Here is a 19,583-nt window from a genome sequence, read left to right on the forward strand (position 1 = left end):
GTAGAGGGTTTAGAAACAATGCTGATGTGAGCATCCATTAGGTAAAAGGGTAGAACAAATGCAAATGTACTTGTGTTAGGTAAAGGGTTAGACTTGCAAATGTACATGAGTTAGGTAAAGGCGTTAGTAGAACAATGCAAGTGAACAATCAGTTTGGTAAAGGATAGAACATGCAAATGTACATGGAGTTAGGTAAAGGATAGAACATTCAAAATGTACATCATTAGGGGTAAAGAGGTTGAAACGATGCAAATGTAATGAGTTAGGTAATGGGTAGAACAATGCAGATGTGCAATCCATTAGGTAAAGGGTAGAACATGCAAAATGCTACATGAGTTAGGTAAGGGTTTAGGAACAATGCAAATGTACATGAGTTAGGTAAAGGGTGGAACAATGCAAATGTACATGTGTTAGGAGAACCAGGCGTCCAATAGTAGAGACAATGCAGATGTCAGTGTTAGGTAAAGGGTTAGAACAATGCATGATGTACATGAGTTAGTGTAAAGGGTAGAACAATGCAACATGTACATGAGTTCGGTAAAGGAGTATAGAACAATTCAAATGTACATGAGTTAGTAAAGAGTAGAACAATTCAATGTAATCAGTTTGGTAAAGAGTTTTAGTACAATGCAATGTTCATGAGTTAGGTAAAGGGTTAGACAGTGCACAATGTACATGAGTTAGGTTTAAGGGTTAGAACAGTGCAAATATACATGAGTTAGGTAAAGGGTAGGAACAATGCAAATGTACATCAGTTAGGTTAAGGTAGAACAATGCAATGTACATAAATTTGGTAAAAGGGAGTCCCAATTTTCAGTGCGTCGTTCTTCTAAACATATCTGGTGCATTTGGTTTGGATTAATTCTTGTAAGATTCAGTATTCGAAATACATATGTTAATTTTTTCAGGTCGATGTTCAGTCGCAAAATCCACTTATGTTATTTTAATCTTTGATACTTTTAAAGCTTTGTAACCAAATTAGACAAATCTGGACTTTGAAATGTTATTTAAGTATTTACCATATATGAATACTATAATAAATTTTGAGCTACTGAACATATGTCGAAAAGTCTGCATGATCCTTTTTTCCACGCTGTTGAGTATATCCAACTTGGATATAAATCATAAGTATTGGGTATCTCTTTCCTAATTCGTGGGCGCCTAATTCATGGGCGCCTAATTCGTGGGCGCCTAATTCATGGGTGCCTAATTCGTGGGCGCCTAACTCGTGGGTGCCTAGTTCGTGGGCGCCTAATTCGTGGGCGCGTAACTCGTGGGCGCCTAATTCGTAGGCGCCTAACTCGTGGGCGCCTAACTCGTGGGCGCCTAATTCGTGGGCACCTAACTCGTGGGCGCCTAACTCATGGGCGCCTAATTCGTAGGCGCCTAAAGACGTTTTTTATTTTCATCTTATTTCTTCTTTTCTCACAAAAATTATGTATATTGTACGTTTCAATAACTATTTTGTTTTGCATTACTTTCTTACGTCTTTGCCAACCTATGCGTTGAATTTAGATGAGAAACCTATTAAATGCTTGCTTATGAAATTAATCGGACTAATGTTTAATGAAAGAATTACACGGTTATATGCTAAATTATCTTCGATAGAAACGTCTGACGGATTTTAAAATGCGACCCGTTCGATTTGTCAAAACATGACCACCTGAATGCAAAGTCACACTTCTCAAATATCAAACCTGCACAGGCAACCGTAAGGGGAACAAGTCTGTTTTTCTCGAGTTACTTGAATGGTTTGTTATAGTTCCCCCGACAAAGGTCATTAGACAAAAGAGGTAGAACGTGACTTGTACCTAGTCAAACATCACAGTGTTTCGTTGTTCACCTTCTCCGAATGATTGTGTTTGTGAAAACGAACTAAGAAATAATATACAGACTAGAAGTTTTGTTGTATTCTTCGTTTAGAGTACATCAATGCGCCTTAAGACAGTTCAAATATTTATCTAAATAATTTTATGTGTATAGCTGCGGGTTACAATGGCCTACCGTCCCTATGTTTGTTCTTATTTAATATACAGGCCTATATAAGTTTATAATGAAGAGGGATATTGTAACTCCTGCTAGGTTGTTTCTAACATTGACATTTCTAATTGCCACCTGGCTCCGAAGTATGGTTCAGCATCAGATAATATGTGCTTAGTGACTTATTTTAGAGGATTAAGATTTTCTTATTTATATAAAAAATTAACCATGCAGCCAGGGAGTTCAGACTAATGCTGCGGACGTGTCATACACATGAGCGGCCCCCCTCTTTTGTTTGTTTTATGTATTTATGCAGGATTATCTTGAAATAAAGTCCGTAGAGGTAGGGCCTAATTTACTTTGTAACTAAGCCTCTTTACATGCATTTTTTTCCGACGATATTAGAAAACTACTGCGATCAATATGTAATTATCGATGTTCTACTTCTTGGCGGAGCAAACTACACGCACGATAACCAGAGTGACTTTACGGCATTAACTTACCTGCGTTTGATGTAAACGCCCATTCGGTGAGCTTTTCTGAAATGGTAGTAGAACTGTCTACGTGATTTTGTTGACATCATCTTCAAATACTGTGTTGTGAAATTATTGGTGAGCAATACGACCAATCAAAGACTCGTTGAAACAGGTCGAGGATGAGTATTGTTTATTACATAGAGTTACACAATAATGTAGATAGATCTAGCGATCTACATGCGGATTTATTCAGTTTCTAAGTCGCAGACAATTTAACATTCTTGTGGTATGTTTCGTACTACAGTTAGTACTTGTTTTAGTTTGGATGTGCAGTATTATAGAGTCTATATGCGTTTTTTTTTTTCATTGCTTGCGTTATGATCGGGGTTAAAAATTAATCTCAGACCATAGGAGTCTGAAATTCTATCAATAAGACCATACTGGCACGCGAGTAGTCCCCGGACAGCAGTAGTCACCGGACACGTTCCCGCATCGCTCTAATTTGCGATTCAGTCATACATATTTTTATGCCTAAACATACAGATCGTTTGTTTTGAGAAGTAGAAGTTTATCAAGTTTATTTTTTTTATAGTAATCAAATGCATTATTAATCGTGGTGGAAATTACTTCCGCATGGTTATTGTTTACATTTTCACTGGCGGGGCTTCCGTTTGTTTGCGCCATGCGCAAGAAGGCCGTCTGTGAGGGTTTTAAAATTAAGGCTACATGTCTTTTTCTTCACGACTTAGCAGACGTACATACACGTTCAATAAAAAAAAAAAAAACTTATTTTCTTTGTGACAGCAATACTAATATGCCAAAATATTTCATATTTGTTCATTAATCCGTTATTGCCAGTGTCTTAAGCATGGTTAGTCTATTTTTTCTGTCGCAATTTGCGTTTGCTGGGACAAATAAATTTGACTCAAAAAGTTCGATCTTTTACAGTTTATATAAAATTATCATTTGTCTTTTCATAATTCAAAGCTCATATGGGCTGTTCCCCAACTTCAAATGTATTCATGAAATAATAGTGTTCCGGGCATTATATTGTAGCATGTTAAATTTTGACGTTCTACAGACCCCTTTTCGGAGCCTCGCTTTTGACCGCTCGAAGTGAGGTCATTTCTCTAGGAATAACCCATCGTAAACTGGTTATGATTTCTGATCTATTAAATACTGCGATGACCACCCTTGCGAGTATTTTATGTGTAGGTAATACCGGGCTAAGTGTATTTATATATGTTAATGTGTTTATTTTTGATATTGTTTAAAGCTTTTGGGGGGACGAAATTATTAATGCGAGTTCTGGGGGGACTTCTTGCTTGCCAGTGTGAGAAGTCTATCTTTACAAAAATATATAGGGGGTATTTTTTGTAAAGATAGACTTCTATGGTCTTATTGATACAATTTCAGACTCCTGTGCTCAGACCAGTGACCAGCAGTGGCGGATCCAGTATGTGGGTTTCTGTATATAGTGGCGTGCGGGGTTGGTTGGGTTCGGGTGCCATACAGCCATCCGTGTGTAAATTATTTGCAAAAATATAGTCACATGGTCTGAGGTGTGTTTGTTGAACATGAATATAGATATGCTAAACATTCAAACAATGCAAATGAATTGACAGTAGTGTCTGGCTCCAACCATGTTAAGTAATTTCATACATGACATTCTAGCCATATAAACTGCTGTTATTGTCACTTTTTCGGGGAGGAAAAGGGGTGTTGTTACTAGGTTTTTACTGTTTTATGCTAGAATGGCGTCCTGTTTCCCTTTCTTTGGTGTGAATTCGAGATGAAATGTTGCTATTATTGTCTATGTGCAAGTATTTAGACTTCTTACATAATTAATGCATTTTGAATCCTACATGTAAACCGCACGGCGTATTTATCATTTTCTTACATTTATATTGCCTCTTAAAACTCATTGCTATGTCGATCAATTGAACTTACGTAAATGATCTACTTGATATTCTTGGATCATAGGAACAAGAATTATTAATTACTATGGAATTCAAGTGATTGATTTCTAATGTAATCTGCTGGTTCATTACTTTTTTTTCGATTCCTCTACTACTGTCGCCTTTAACCTTAACACTCGCAGTTATTGTTTTGTTTACTTATTGATATTAATAATAACTAATAATATATCAACAAAATGATAAACATCCTCCTCAACATGACCATTGTTACAATTACAATCTACCGTCAGTTTATTATTGCCTTTTACTGTGTACCTGTGTCAATTTTCCTTCGGTTCGATATTAGCGAAAACGCAATCACTAAAGTTGTATGATATAATACACCATGCCAAACGAGGCGATCAGTAAACAGCGGAGAACCTTTTAATAAATTCTTTAGTTTGCTTTATATTTTTACTGCGACATTCAGCTTTAAGTCATCAGTCTTAACATTATAACAGAATAGTTTTCTGTGAGGTTTATTTATCTGTCGGTAAGGTGATATTGTTTACTCATTTATCTGTCGGGTCGGTGAGGTGATATTGTTTACTCATTTATCTGTCGGTGATGTGATATTGTTTACTCATTTATCTGTTGGTAAGGTGATATTGTTTACTCATTTATCTGTCGGTGAGGTGATATTGCTTACTCATTTATCTGTCGGCGAGGTGATATTGTTTACTCATTTATCTGTTGTATTACGTAAATGATATGTTAAATAGTTGTGCAGTTAAATTTTACTTGACAATGTTAAAACATTTATACGCTGTTCCACTGATTATAAGAAAAGACATTGCATCCTTAAAATACTTATAAAAAAGGAAGTACCATTGTTCGATAATTGATTGTAAAAACGATGTGTGTAAAATACACATGCCTACCGGATGTTATATACATACATTGCCAGCTTTCATAGCCAATTTTACACTGTAGCCTCCCTTGATTATCTGGCAATTCGTGCATATCAGGATTGTTTCCCTTAGACAAGACCACACTACCTGGTGAAAATCGATATTCGGTCAGACAAGGGTCATTGTTTATTGGAAAGTTAGTCTACCTTACAAGTGTATCAATTAGTGGGAAGGGGAACAGTGTATTTTAGTTAATAAAATTAATATGTGATAACTTTAAAAGTTATACCTATTTTGGCATTTTTATGAAAAGGAAAATATTTGTTGATCAAACATAATAAAGTAATAACAAAAAAACTTATTTAGGAATAAGTTACAAATTTCATTATGTTTTGAGGGAAAAAAGCAAGTTTTTTTCAAGTTCTGTCTGGAGAAGTGCACAAATTCAAATTTGATATTTTAGAAAAATATGTTATTCACTCGTCTAAAAATTTTGTTTTAATGCTTGCAGAATATTGTAAAAAGCATTTGTCTAAGATTGAAAACCGAATATGTATTTCAGTGTTATAAAGTAAAGCATGAAAAAAGTACACTTTAGGCAACTTATTATATTTGAAATCGAAAATTTAGTATATATAGAACACAATAATTTGATTTTATCCAGTAATATTATATTCCAATATTGGTGATTGCATGACATTGTATATGAGAAAATCATTTTCCCATTCTTTTTATAAGTTTTCTATATTATATGAATATAATGGAAGGATCACCTTCATCGGTTGTCCTTTTTCATTCTAATTATGATATTATAAGATATCGTTTGTCAATGAGTTTTCACTATACCTGAGTTTTATTATCATTCTTATTTTTTTATATTACTGCTATATCTTTTATTATTTTTATTTTTAATATCATATAATCATAATATTTATTAATCAGATAATAATTACTATCTACATAATAATAAAATAATATTTATAAAACAATATTATTATTATTATTATTGTTATTATCATTATTATTATTATTATTCCACATTCATCAAAGGAAAATTAATTTCATTCAACTCCACTGCACACATCTTCATGGTCTAGGTGGTTCCCCTGCTGTGCTAATTGCTCTCTAATCAGTCAATGTTACATAATCGCTGATAAGCAGCAGATAAGAATGGAGTTGTTTACTGGATTTGGGGTGCACTTATATAGTAGTGGATCTATGCCTTTAAATCGTTAAATTGTAATATATTACTTTATGCTCATTACTATATATATATTAATAGATAAAATATATCTTTCGAAAATAGATAACTTGATAAAAATAACACTTACAACAGACTATCCCCCATTTAAGTTAAATTAAAGTATGGTTATTGAATATGCTGAACCGAAGGTCGCATCACAAAGACCCCACCGGATATAACTCTACACTTGACAATAGACATATAACGTATTAGAAATTTACCCTAAGGTCATTAGCGCTGACACGTGATTAGGTCCGAAATTATGCTAAATTGTATATTGGTACTGTCCTACAGTTTAATCTATTTCATTAAATTTTGTAAAATTCAGGAAAAGTTACACATGTTAGAAAGAATAACAATTATGACTAAATTTGTAAAACTACTGTTTCTTTCGAATTTCAGGGATGTTCCTCGCACCAAGTCTCAAAGAAAACTTGTGTCCAAATCACTAAAACGATCTAACCGTGATCCCAAATTTGTCAGTTCGAATCCCGACCAAAGAAGATTCTGTGGTTTCCCGCAAATCGTAACAGACTGGTTAAAACTACGTGCCGTGTTCTCAAAACATATTCCCGTAAGCATTTAGTAAAATGCATAAATAGAACGTACAAGCGAGTTTTTATTGAGTTACTAAAATTATAGACCATTTCGGAAAATAACAAAGAGAAAAAGTTATTTTATGATAAATCGACAAGTCGTCATTATTTGCCGACATTTTAACTTTTCTATTTCCTCCATTGTGTTCCAATCATATCGTTTTAGCCCATTCTTTCAATTTGTCGCGTTATTTTCACAGTTTTCCAAATGCATGGTAAGTTTCTTTTGCTCAGTTAATAAATCGGTAATTGGTTGCACCTGTACATGTCCCATTAATGATTAAACAGAGCAAAAAATAAAGAAATCGAATAATTCATTTAAACAATTATATATAAAAGTTTTAGATGAAAAAAAAACAAGAGAAAAAACAAACAAGATAAACAAGAAAAAACATCGACGATCAGTATACTAAATACATGTAATAGGTCTAGCTATGTAATACGCGTTTCACAAACCCATTGAATGGCCAGAAAAGGTTTTTTGCTAAAACATGACTGATTTAAATTGATAAGGGAAGCATTAAGATAATGATAAATTTCATTTTTAAAACACCATTAAAATCTTCATACTTTGTAGTTTGTGCACATATGTGGATAAATTTTGTACTAAAATGATAAAAGTACGAAATTTCTATTTGGAAAATTGTTATTTATGAAAAATGGCTCTTTTCCTTCTGTTTCCTATTGTGGGAATAGGGAGTGATAGTATCAATTTTATAACGAGCAGGGAACCATTAAGATGCTATTAAATCACAAAACTTTTTACATCATTATAATAATGAAAGATTAAAGTTTGTGCTCATATGTGGATAAATTATGTGGCATAAAAAATGAAAAAGATATTACAAATTAAAAAATAATTTACTATATATCTCTATAGTAGCAAAATCAATCGGATCGAGAAATCGATAACGCCGATATAGTATTTTCAAGGGAGACAATTTCATCGATAAGCCGGCGATTTGGCTATGAAAGCTGGCAATGATTATATTCGTCTGACATGCATTTGTGCAAACAATACTTTTGTCCTTCAGTTTGAAATGTTAACAATGACACTGAACACCGATCTTTGAAGGTTGAAGGAACATTTTCACATTTTTTGTTGTAGATTTGTACTGACATTATTGAATTACATTTAAATCGGTTTGCACTTTAAACAATTTCATCTGTCATATATGGTGCTATCGCCTTTCAATTACAACTTATTTAGATGATATAGTCCCCGGAGGGGAATATAGTAATACTTTATGCCCATCTGGCCGAAATCTTGATCCTGCAGTTACTAAAAATACATAAAATGTTGATATGTGAATAGCAGGTAGTACGAAGGTAATTGTTGTACATGACTTACGTTTGTAGGTCATAGGTCAAAGTCAGTATTGACGTACGCTTCGATGACACTGTGTTAATACATGATTTATAGTTGTCGGTAAACGGCCCGGGTCACTGCATAAGGTCAGTCATTTTTTTCGACTCCCCAAGTTTTATTTGCATTGGGGCATTTTGTTTTGTTACTACACAGATATCCCCCATGATTACAATGTGTGTTGCACACATGATCCATAGTTGTTGGTGAAAGTTCAAGATCTATACTGAAGGTCATATAAAATTGTTTCCACTCCATAACGTTTGTACTTCACACAAATCATTATGACGCCTATATGATTAATGCAGGTAGGTCAAGGTCACTATTAAACTCTGAGTAAATAGTTTTTCCTAAACTCCTACATACTTTGAAGCATCGCCAACAATACAAGAGATGGATATTGACAAGGTTTTCCACCAGTAGGGGGCATCTTTATTGCCGCTGCTGAACGTGGTCACTTATTTCAATCTATTTCCAAATTTTATCTTTATAAATCTGCATATTTATTGAAAGTATCAGACATAATGCTAACTTGATTTGTCTTTGCTAAAGTAATTTTGATTTTACTCGTAACTAACAATATATGTTTCATCTATAACAGATCATTTCAGACAAGAAAAGTAAACATCCCCGGTCTGATTGAGTCTGTTCATGTAGGGAAACGAATGTGTAACAGCCGTCACATCCCCAAACGTCGGCTTCAATTTGGGGAACAGATATATTCAATTATTTTCCCCCACCTCAAAAAAAACTTCCCTTCTAATCTTTCACTTTGAAAAATGAAAACTTATTTAGACAGAATAGAAATGCAATTACTTTAAGTACATTTTATGTTAACCATATTGACAAAAAGCAAGATGCAAGAAATACTGTAATTTTGACATTTTGGTAATTATGAACAAAAGCATAGACCAATATTATAGAAATAAGTTGGCGAAGTTACAATACTATCTCGTGACACAGTATAATTACTATAAAGAAACATTACAAACCACCACGATAGCCCTTCTTTACGAATTATCAAATTATAAGTTAACTGAACCGAGTACTAACACTAAAGAGTTTATACAATTTGTGTCTTTCAGACATAATTCATTACCAATTATTTGTATTATTTGATCAGATATAGATGACCTCCAAGAACAATTAGTAAAACACGCCGATCTTTGATAGTGTAATGTTACCTGTCTATATCCCCACGATGGGTGTTCATTATAATTTAATTGTTCGCCAGGTATTTGTCTTCCAGTGCAAAATAAATACAATTTCAAGACAGTTTTGTATTATACTGTCTTGAATTAACGTTCTTTGACAGCTGATTCAGTGCAAAGTTTGCAAATGTTTTCTTTGTTTTACATGTATGCAAAATTACTAATATGTAAAAAATATTGAAGCTTGGAGCGTAAAATTGTTAATGTGAGGAATCAAAACGTTTTGCAAACTCTGATGTTGCTCAGCCGGGAGAAAAAGGGTGGAATCTGCATTATTAGAACGCGACTATTATTTTTCATCTCCATTATCAGTCTTTTCAAATGTAGGATGTCAAAGGAGCTGATATGTTGTAATATTTGTCTTCGAGTTTAGGTCGATTAAGCCAAGATTCAATTTACCTAAATACATAAACTGATATGGGCGATGTCATTTTTGTTTATGATTAATGTTTCCAAATCGCTTTTACATGTCATATATATCGGGAATTTTGCATTCAGGAAAATTAAACAAAATGTTTGCAATTTCCTTATATCAAAATTTAAACACTTCAAGTGAGGCTTCGAACCTTCGTGGTTTAGAAGCATGTGAACAGAAAATAATAAACTTAACCATCTAATCAGGACGGCTCCTTGAAATACCTTCACGTTTAAGGTCAGAAGAGAGTTTTTCATATTTAATTTACCCATTTATGTTCTGAACTTTGTTACCATTACCATTGTATCATAATATTATATAAACTCGAATGAGATATTTTTCATGCAATTTTAATGTATTTACAGAAATAGCGATTAACCACCCAAGACAAGTGTCTTTAAAAGTCTAATTAAGGCGGACCTGACAATGATTATAATCATAGGGTCATGTAAACTGCTGCTTTATCGGATTATATACGTATACAAAATCAATAATAAAATCAATTTTAGGGTGAAACCATATGAAAATATCAGTTAGGATGTGTTTTATATTTAAGCATCTATATCTGCCAAAAATAATAATGATAATTGATCTTATAAATAAACGATTAATAATCAGCATAGGTATGACGACTCTCAACTTTATTATTTTGTTTCTTATACCGTGTTCAGACTACGTTTTTAATCCTACATTAACTTGGGTTTATTTTTTAAACTCGTTTGCGTCCACACTATATGTGGTGTAAAACGTGAATTTTGTAAAGGTCAAGTGGTTTCTGTAATGTAGCATTAAAACTACCTCGGGAGGTGGTTTTAATACTACATTAAAAAGTAATGCTACATTATTTTACAAATGTGAACGCAAATGTGGGTTATAACTGGTTTTACAATCCCAAATCCACAGATCTTACCTTTTGAAGGAAGAATACCATGTGTTTCTCTTTTGTATCAAACAATTGATGCTGTGGCTGGCAAAAGTAATTGGAGTGTTGATGAAACAAAAACATTAAATTGCGATATGGAGTCATGCTGACGCTCAAAATGGACAATAGATGGAATGAACAGAAATTCTTAGGTGAACACAGAAGTTTAAATATTGATGACCCCTTCTTGTTTCTGTTAGCCTCAATTCTTTGTAACCTTTTTTGCTTATTGCAAGATATTTGTTAACTTCCAACATTGCATGTATATATTTAAACCACATTTCTTTGCCTAGTGTGGACGCAAACTAGATTATATTTTGATGGGTTTTGAATGTCAAATACCAATTATAGCCAATTAGTGCCTGATAAAAATAAAACCGTTCTGCTAGTGTGAACACGGTATAACTGATGCCTTATGTTTAAATGTCTTCTCTTTAACTTATTCATTCAGTCAAAGTCATTTTAACTGTTCATATTTTAAATAATCGTTGTCATGTAGGAGATATATTGTATTCTTTTCTTGTTGAATAGCATCGATGAATTTATTTGTCTGGCGACTTTGAAAGGATATTATTTCATGACACTACTTAATTATACGATATAAACGGTGCTTTTCCCTTTGTCTACTGTCAATTCTTCAAAAACAAATGTATTGACATCGGTATTGAGGAGGTTTCTTCCATTGGCCGTGGTTGACTCGACTAGATATTTCCTAGGTATTGTGTGCATGTAATTCCCTATGCTGAATTATATATCGATTACTTACTCACTGTTTAAAGAGTGAACTAGTTTTGAGACATCATACATATCAATAAGCTATATATTTGAATTCTATGGTGTTCAGAATATTCTATCACTAAAACTTATTACAGGGTGTTACTTATTGATAAATATGCATGCTTAATGAATTTTACATGTTTTGTTATAGGTAGCAGTGTACATTGGTAGGAGTTTGTTGAATTTATTTGGTACAATTGGTTCTTTAGATTGAAACAACAATATAAACAGACAACACAAAATAAAAATGTGTTTCTTAAATATAAATAAGTAAAATGTTTCAGTTTAAAGGGATGATTTGGCTTTTATTTCGTTGATAACATCTCTGGGTACATTTAATCTTGTTTGTGTCTTTTCAGTTCTAATTAATGTATTGCATGTTATAACTTTATCTGATATTTCTGAAATGAAGGCTGTATGCAGTTTCATATATTTATTGATATGCTTTGCGGGTTATGTGAATATACCCAACGACTGGTTAATGCTTTCAAGGTATTTGAATTGTTGTTTTTTCGAAATAAAGATCGTTATCGCTAATAGTTACTTATTTGTTTAGATTTTCAAGTAACAGGAATGGTTATCCTTTGACATAACATTGGCAAACGAAAACTTTCATACTTTACTAAATGTGTTATGGATATGCGTGCGCATATTGTCCTACACAGTTTAATGACAATGAGGTGTAAAGTCTATGATAACTAATTCTTTGACTTTATGAATATCTATTGGCCCGTCCGTCCGTAATTCGTGTCCACTCAATATTTTCTGAACTGCTTGGGAAATGTTGACATAATTTTCGTTAGTTATTATTCTCTTGAAGACAACGTGCAGAGTGTATAACACGATGCACTAGGTCCAAAGAAGCGGTTACAATTGGTGGTCAAATGTGAAACATTTTATCGTCGACTTCGGGCCTTATCTTTTAAAACACTACAAAAAATCATGTAACTACCATCATTTCTTTACTTCTACGACACGATCTGCAGAGCTTATGACACCAGGAATAAAATTGTGCTAAAATTGTTTTAAGGCAGTTCTGCACGTTCGAATTAAATATTTTTCTACAATGTAGATTTGATTAAACCTTGATTTTTTATAACTTTAAAATATATTTAGAACATTCAGCAAATGACAAAAATAGGGCCTCACGCATTTTATTTTTCCTAAAGGGATTATAAAGAGAGTCTAGTGGAAAACAACAACATTCATTAAACAATGTCGCGAATAGAAAACATGTACATTGTAGATTTTAATGAAACTGTGTCAATAAAAATGTGGTCTATTATGTAATGAAATCGAATATACATTTTTAAGTCCGTGTGCTTGTATTTACTTATTTTGAAATAATATAAATTATTTCTTTAAAATAATTTCATTTATTTCCGGAGAAATAAGTTTGTTAGTTGCTAAGGAATCTGGATTAATCGGCCTTTATCATTCAGTTGAACTGGTTCTCGTTTTATCAATACAGTACTGATGTGCATGTTCAGCGAGCCGAGAACACAGCCAATTGTTCAATATAAAAGCAAAAAGCCCGTGCAGATTTCTCACATTGCATCTGAAAGGGCGAATAGACCGTTATTATAAACTGACTGACAGATTTCTCACTGTTCTTCTACACGTCGTTCGGTAAAGATAAACTTAAAGTACATGTAATCTTAAAATTGAGATGCCGCATGAACGTGTTAGACCTAAACGGCAAGGCTGGGAAAGGAAGTACGAAGGTCACAGGCAAGAGCTTTTCATCAGTAAGACGAACAAAATCGTAAACAACAGGAATATCACCATAGGACGAGGGGAGAGAAACAAAAGGCCGGCTGGGAAGAGGTGCGGAATCGGATACCTCCACATGACCTTGGAGCACGAGGGATCGGTAATGGTGCAAACGTTATCGAAAAGGAAGAAACAGACAGTTGCAAGATGATGCTGGTGGGTGTAATAATAATATTATTGATTTATAAGTATTTTACATGGTTCGGGTATTTCACAAGACTATGTCATTGTTAGAGGTAAAAATTCAAGCAGAGTGTGGCGATGTAAGTGTATAGGTCATTTATAGTAGCTCGTCTGTATGGCCAGCAGGTCTAATATTGAACAAAAGGTTACAGTCTGTGGCAAGATGCGCAAATCAAATCATACCTTCTGTAAGCCTTACCAGTGTCTTATTGGCGGCACATCTGCATTTCTCCCTTGAGCAGATTTTCAGAGATGAATATATCAATTTGGCGTTATTGGTCAAAGGGGGCATTTTAGTTATCAAAACGTTTTGAGTAAGAAAGACATTTTAAATTGTCTACCGACAGTCAGATTATAAACACCCAGGCAAGATTAATTCTATATGCAGTGGTCTAAAGCGTTCATTATTTATGCGTCGATATATCTAAGTTCAGAAAATGCTTTGTTACATGTACAAGTTTTAGCATGGCGTGTGCACGGTGGGCAGTTTCGGTTGCGTCGGGCAATATCGCCCGCATCCTGGTCCTAAAACAGTAGACTTGTGGCGGCGATGTATGCAGGTTACGACGCGGCGGAAACGGTTCGGGCGAGTACACGTCACTGCACGTGCAATTACTTTATTAATATTCAAATTTCTCATATGTAGCACATACTTCGCTCCACATTCGGGAGTGTCCTGTAGTCAGTATAACTTTTCAGTAAAGTATCAAAACTCAAATCCCGTGATAATTTGCAAGTAGAGCATTTCAGAGACCTTTTACGGGTCAAGATTGGAGTCGCGCCCGGAGATCAAATGAAATTTCGTCCCAAGGGCTCCAATACTTAAATCAATCTAAGCTCTTTAAAAAAAAAAAAACAAGAAAAAGAAAATAACACACACAAAAAAAAAATATATATATATATATATATATATATATATATATATATATCGATATAGTTAGCTTAGCAAATTCGCCGGTCTAAGTAGACTATATCGACCAAGAATAACAGCTGTCAAATTTCTAAAATAAGTCAAGATCTAGGTCAAGTGACTTGACATCAAAAAAACGCAAACGCATACCGTTTAGTACGTTTAATAGTCTTCTCTGCTAACACAGACACTGGACTGACACAGAACGTTTTATTTTGATACAGCACTTCCTTTTGGGGAATCGATAACATTGCGAAATTTACTAGGATTTAAAGATGCGCCACAAAATACCTGTATTCTTTTGTATTTCCATGATGGTAATTTTACATGATTTGCATGAAAATATTGAAATATACAAGTATTTAGTAACAAGTTGACGGTGACATAGATTAGGCCAAGGCAAGGTGTTTAATGTCTTAACACTTTATTTAATTAATGTAACAATATGTACAGAAATTAGTGTATTAAGTTAAACTTGATTTCGAACACATTTGGTTTCTTCAGTGTAAAGTAGTCATTCTATGCTATGTTCTTAAAACTATGATGATAAGAGATTGATTGAATAAGTTTGCAGATGAAGCTATAAACTCATTTATTTTAGGAAGGGCCTTAATTATCCATCATAGCTGTATATTACCTGTAATTCAAGAATGATTTTCATGAAGTTTTCTTGGTTAAAAAAAAAGAAGAAGGTTACTAGGTCAGGTCGTGGTGGCCATTTAAGAATTCTGTGTTGAAATCATACATGAATTCGGGCAAACAACAGAACTATCTAGACGATTTTATTGGTGGTGGTTTTACGACACAAACTTGTTTTACGGGCTTTAAATGTATTTAAGAATTTAATAGCAGCTGGCAGACGAAAAAATGAAGGCACTAATGACTGAGATTTTGGGGTTCAGAGCTTGATTTGTAGGCCTATAGATGGTGGTCCGAATTCTGACCACTACACTTCAGAAAGTAAATTAAAAAAATACAGGAAGTCTGTTTATTTAAAAAAAAAAAAAAAAAAAAAAAAAAACACCATCGATTGTTTCACAGAATAATTTTTTCTTTAGGACTACATATGTGTGTAGACTGTTTCGTCTCTGCTTACTCCGACTCATTCTGTTGGCTTAGCAAGCCTATTACAACATAAGGGTTGAGATTTGTTTAAATTTAACAATGTTACTAGGATTCTTGCGATATTACAATCGGTATACCCGTTTTTAGGACTATTTTTGGATTCCCAAACAGGGCGAACAGTTGTTTTTTTTTTCGGTAAATGTTTGGGGTGAATGTTTTGAATAAAGGTCATTGGTGTCACGCAAAGTTGCCGGACACGTGTCATAAATATGGCATAACTTCCGATAGAATTGTTCTAGAACTATTATATTATTCCCCATTTATCTAGGGTACCGGCCTGTCGAATGAAGAAATCAAATTCAGTGGCGATTATATGTCTGGTGCCTTCATTTAAATATTTTATTCAAAACCAATCACGTGCCTGGTCGTTTTAATGGCATTTGACATGCCCTGCTTCGCCTTCGGATTGAAAAATTTAAGACATTCTTTATTTAGAACAAAGAAGTATAAAGTACACATTTTATTTTTATAGTTTTTTGTTTAGAACTGGTCGGAAATCTCTACCGATTCTTGATAATGTGTAGCACTGCTTTTAAAGCATTTGAAATATTCCGTCAATTATAACCGGTAAAAGTATAGCCTATACTTAGTGAATACGTCATTTTATTCATGACGTATGGTTTAGTGTAAGAGTTCCCAACACACTTTATCATAGTTTAACGTTGCCGATTTATCATTTGCATTATTTTCACTAGTATATAAGTGTGTTTTTTCGTTGTTATTAATAAGTAATCTATTACAGGGTTGTCATACAGAATCAAATCCACTTTTGCGGCGGTAGATATATACCTATTTTATTACAGATTTATTATAACTACAAATAAAGTTTGTTTACAGTTGTTTTCACATCGGCCTACTTTGGCAGGCCGCTTATTCAGATTAAGTGTATTGGTGGCTTCAAGCGTCGGCCGGGTCCGGTATTTAGGGAACAGGCTGACCTGACTTTTACGTCTGACCTGACTTTTACGGACAGTATTTGATTATACGTTTAATAAATTCTAAGACAAATCAGAAAGAGCATTTTATTTTGTTGAAAATACAAAAAGAAACCAGTCTAGTTTGCCCATAGTTCAACTAATTTAACACGATTCTAGGAAATATTAAGATCCTCTTTTTCTTATGGGCAATATCCCCACCCGAGTCAAACATTCGAAAGACCATTTGAAATAGTTTAAGCAATTTCCAAAAAAAAAAAAAAAAAAAAAAAATGTTCATTGCTACTGACGCTTTACATGCATGCTAGAGGTTTAATATTATGCAAATTATTTCACGATTTGGACACGAATTCAACTTAAACTTGTATGTGTCAAAAGTTGATTGATTTAGGTAAGAATATTAAGTAATATCTAAAATTATGAATTTACTGGTGATTTGAAACTATGTATGTACTTTACACGATTGACGTTTACCGTGTTTTCACGCAAAATACGCAAGAGATAAAACAAACTTTTCATGACTATCCCCTTCAAAGTTTTAACGTCACAAATAGCCGAACATCGAATTATTTTGTTAAGGCCTGGTTTGCCCAAGAATTTTACGGTTAAACCAAATCACATTATATTTTGTTATGCCACAGCAACCTTTTTCCGGTAAAATGGGGTTCTAGATTTATGCTATTGGAGATAAGTGCATCAATACACAAGTTTGTCCTGTACGTACTGTTCCGTCAGTTTCCGTTCGGGCAGGGTTACAGACTAATCAAAATTGGCCCTTAATTAAGGCTTCTATTAGGTTTGGCAGACGGATAAACTGCCCATTCGTGTTAGAAATATTACAGTATTTTTCGGTAGCACCGCGTGATATTTTCGACTCGAGTGATCGGCAGGCCGTGTGGATTGAATGTTTACCTATATTTTATGCATACGCTATAATTTCTTTCGCGCGGATTCATTGCATTTTGTTTGAGATTTGTCTCGGTTACAGAGATGCTTAATAGAAACTTGTAAATGTCGAATTTTTCTTTGTGTTGATTTTTGGGGGATAAATTTTTGCAAAATTTATTGTGGCGGAAAAAATCAATAAATCGAGAGGAGACGGGACGCCTGGTGCTTATTAAACAGCTTTCTAGCACTGAGTGTTTGGCGGTAGCCCTTGACTTGCTTCGTGGCATCGTTTTGGTGCGGAGCCGTGGTTAGCTGAGGTCTACTGTCATACATTCGGGTGTGGTCCGTGTGCTGGGTGCCGTCTGCGGTTTTTAGGGGTCATCGCATCGCGTGTTGTCTCATGCTTGCGTCATAATGTGTTATGATCTTAAAATATTTAACAGTATAACAATGAGGTAATAAAAGACATAGAATGGTACATGTTCTTATTTTATTTCGAGTAATATGAAATAATATAAATTATTTCTTTAAAATAATTTCATTTATTTCCGGAGAAATAAGTTTGTTAGTTGCTAAGGAATCTGGATTAATCGGCCTTTATCATTCAGTTGAACTGGTTCTCGTTTTATCAATACAGTACTGATGTGCATGTTCAGCGAGCCGAGAACACAGCCAATTGTTCAATATAAAAGCAAAAAGCCCGTGCAGATTTCTCACATTGCATCTGAAAGGGCGAATAGACCGTTATTATAAACTGACTGACAGATTTCTCACTGTTCTTCTACACGTCGTTCGGTAAAGATAAACTTACCCTCCCGCCACACCCCTATAGTTGCTAATGTAGTAGTTTTTATGGTTACCTTAGTTTTTGGTTAAAGACCTGACATTCAGGAGAAATTTGTATCAGATTTGCTGCTTTTTGTATTCTACTTTCAGGGTACAGATTTCTTATATGGTATTTACTGAAGCTGTCAGTGAGCTGGTAGTGCAACACTGTGAAGTCTCCGATATCCCAATTATAATCATACTCAAAGAAGTTACGAATGAATGTTCTGTTATAGAAGCCAAGTCGAAGGAACTTCAAAGTACCGTAGATACTTCCTGGAAATGAACTTTTGGATCGTTCCCGATTTATGGAATTCAGGTGTATTGTGGTTCATAAATAACAGCTTTCGTTGGAATGTTTTAACTGGAACTGTGTGCTTTTTAGGATATCGGAAATTGAATTAATGTTTAAGATATTCTCTTTAAAAAGAATATATAGGAAAGAAATTACATGAACTTGTGTATTACATTAGCTTAGTTATTTTCATTTATATCTTAGCTTATATATATATGATAAGGCTCACTGACAGTTATTTCTGTTAAGTAACTTTTATGAATCTGTAATTATACCTTAAATGTTAGGATTGTCGCTCAAATAATGTTGAATAGGGGATCAGGCGAGATACCGAGTTAATTAGATTGCTAAACAATAACCAGTTGGGTGTTTTTTTCATTGTTTTTTGGCGATTTATACGGTAGACGCTGAACTAGAGATATATCTATGCGTTTGGTGTGGTGAATTTTATTCGGAACAGTTCAGTGTAATTAGAGTTGTCGTCTTTCAGTTATGGACACGGTCTGCTCAGCTTTGTGAAACTATGTATGCCTTTATCGGGGCCTATCACAAAGACATTGTTGTCTTAAACAGTACACCAAAGGTTGTTCATTGCAAAAGATGCACTTTGCTATTTAAGGTTGTTTGACCTGAAGTTGCTTCGGGTCACTAGGATTTCGTCCTTATAGTACTGGCGAATCCTAGATTGCACTGCGTTGCGTTGCTTGCTTGTAAAGTGGTTGTAGTGTACCACTATAGGCTCTGGTGATGCCTAGGTTGCTTTGCCTTTTGCGTAGAGAAGCTTCTGTAGTGAATAACTACAGTATTAGTGAAGCATATGTTGTGTTGCGTTTTTGCTAAGTGAAAACACTTCG

Source organism: Mercenaria mercenaria, chromosome 16, assembly GCF_021730395.1.
Source record: "Mercenaria mercenaria strain notata chromosome 16, MADL_Memer_1, whole genome shotgun sequence".
In the NCBI taxonomy this organism is placed as follows: domain Eukaryota; kingdom Metazoa; phylum Mollusca; class Bivalvia; order Venerida; family Veneridae; genus Mercenaria; species Mercenaria mercenaria.